This window comes from Myotis nattereri (assembly GCF_964212035.1).
Source record: "Myotis nattereri genome assembly, chromosome: 11".
Taxonomy (NCBI): Eukaryota; Metazoa; Chordata; class Mammalia; order Chiroptera; family Vespertilionidae; genus Myotis; species Myotis nattereri.
Genome location: NC_138086.1, coordinates 6093028 through 6095948, shown reverse-complemented (window position 1 = coordinate 6095948; position 2921 = coordinate 6093028).

The following is a 2921-nucleotide window of genomic DNA, read 5'->3' as shown; positions in this document are numbered from 1 at the left end:
TCAGAATTTATGTGTTCAAATTCTTTACAAAAATAAAATTTATTAAATAGGAAAGTTTTAAATTCTAACAAAAGCAACTTATTTTTAATTAGCATTTTCAGACGCTGTACTGCCACATTAAACTCACTGCTGGCTGAGTTACCTACAGAGAATAAGATATGTTTTCTGCAGGTTTTGTGGGATTTAGGAGGATGGATATATATATATATATATATATATATATATATACACACACATACATACACACAATACACACATATATACGTATACATAGATATGTATGTGTGTGTGTGTGTGTATATTACAGAAGACTCTTTCGAAAGGTACATGGCCTCTTATTGGCTCAAAATAACCATTCTCACTGTGCCATGCGGTCCTCTGTAGATGGATATTAAATGAAAACTTCTAGCACCAGGACAGCTGGTGGCAGCGGGCACTGCCAGAATCAATGGCCAGATGTGTTCCCACATCACTGGAAACTCCCTGGCTGAGGGCGATGGGCACGGCCGTGTCTTGTCGGGACTGGCTGAAATGCTGTCACTTTTTCACTAGTCATTTTCATAAAGCTTGGGCAGCAGTCCAGTTGGAATGGGTGGAAATATTTTCTTATCATTCTAAAATGGATGATACAGAGGGAAATAAAGGAAAATATATTCAAAACTTGTCAGCCTAACTTAGCAGTAAGTTACTCAAACTTCTAAACTGTTCAAGTATTGAAAATGCCTGGGTGGCCTAGAGCATCATTTTGATTAGAAACTTTTGCTTCCACCAAAGTTCATGTGGAAATCAAAACACCAATGCCTGTTATAAAAAAAATGCATGTAAAAGGCAGGGCAGGGGCTGATGGTGGGGAGGCAGACTGAGTGGGGAAGAGGGATTGTGCTGACGGCCCAGGTGATGAGGGGGTTCTCAGCCTTGATCGAGACCATGTCAGACTGTCAGATTTTGGACCTGAATTGCAGCTTTTGCTAATAAGTTACCGTCCTGGGCTTGGGCCAGGTATGGCCTGTAGCTTCCCAAATGCTGTCTTAATGATCACGGAAAAGGCTAGGGAAGCAGAGCCACACCAGCAGGTCTCTGACTTAGCTCCGTTTTCTCATGAAGAGACGCAGAGAAGCCAGTTCTTGAGTTGGGGCAGTCCCAGGTTACACTGTTCCCCTGTGGGGCTGCCTGCCTCCAGCTGGTTGTGTGAAGCGGGGCAGGCAGCGACCACGTGCCACTCCTGCTCTGGTGGGCAAGGGAAGAAGCAAAGGCCATTTGTGATGAAAAGGCTGTTAAAGTGAACCGCAGGGAACAAACTGGAAGAGGAGATGGGCCTGGGAGGGGCTCTCCTTGGATAGAGGAGAAAAGAACATTTCAGACCTGGGACAAATGGTAAGATTTGGGGTATGGCTGTAACCGGCTCAGTGGTTAGAGCATCGGCCCACGGATTAAGGGTTGTGGGTTTGATTTCTAGTCAAGGGCATGTACCTGGGTTGGAGGTCAGGGTGAGTGGGGTCTCTCCCTCCCTCCCACTCTCTAAAGGATCCTTGGGTGAGGATTAACAAAATAAAGGGGGGTAGACCAAGTGTGCCATGTTTATGGGGTCGCAGGGCTATTCTAGAGCCACCAGCGTGTGCAGGTTGGGAGAAGAGAATGCGGTTGGAAGGGTTGCTGAGTCCCACTGCAGAGCACCCTGAAAGGCACATTGGAGTGGCAGCATACCAGGTCCGTCACAGGACTCCCAGGAGGGGCCGCAGGTGTTGAAGGCAGATCCGTCAGCCAGAGGTTGGGGGGGAGGGGGGGGCGGCGGCTGTGCCTGGGACCTGCTGCCCTCTGTCAGATCTGATGCCATCACTTTTCTTGTGAAACCTGTCTGCTCTTGGCTCTGGTGACACTGCCATGTCCTATCTCTGTTTCCCTGCCTCTGTGTCCTTTACTTCCTGTCTTTGTTGCCTTATCAAAGGCAAGAAGATATCAAAAGCAAAGAAATAGCTTTTGGTTGTCTGGTCTTTATTAAAGCTGAACATCTAGCCAAGGCCTCTGTGAAGCTGAAGGACACATTTCCTCAATGCTCTGCTATATGATGCCAAATGGTGCTTTTCTGTGTCCTCCTCTCGCTCCAGGAGAGGCGGGCTGGAGAAGCAAGTGCAGTGACCCTGTAGGTCTGCGCCCAGGGGCTGTCCCTGGTATGTGAGGCATGTGTGCTTACTCTCTGTTGTGTGTAGATATGACGGGGGCTCTGATGATGTAAGAGCTGGTGATCCAGGAATGCAGTGTCAGTTGGTAGCATCCCAGCTCTGGTACTCAGGCTGCCTCTGCAAAGCAGTCTGAGGAGCGGGGGAACGTGGGCACAAGTCCTCCAGGTGGTGCTCCCCTGCCTCCCTGACATGAACTTCAGCGTCCTGGGAAACCCTCTTGGGGTGGGTGGGCCCTGGCTAGGACGTGAGTGTTCCCAGATGTGGTAAGTGGCACCCAGGGAGCCCCACACCTGGACCGTGTGCTGTGAGTCCCACCCAAAGGATGCCTACTGAGTGATGTGGCTTCTGCAGGTTCTCACCAGCAAGCCTGTCTTCCTGGGCTCCTAGCGTGTGAGGGTGTGCACCCCTTCCTACCACACGTGGCGCCAATACTGTCCTGTTCATCGGGCCTGGACCTGAGCACCAGGGGAGCAGGTGACGCCCGTCCAGCCGTGCATCTTGCTAATGGAACACCTTTGCACTAAGACATGGAGTGTCCACTTCTCTGTATCAAGGGTTGCCTCTGCACAGGGAGGCCTGTCCTTGCTCTCAAGGACAGACATGTCTACTGCAGCTTCCTTTTTTTGTTGTTGTTCTTTGGTTGATCACCTCCCACCCACCCACCTTCCCCTGCCTTCCCTCCGAGATTCCTCACTCGTTCCATGCTTCCATGTCTCTGGATTCACTCCATTCATCAGTTTA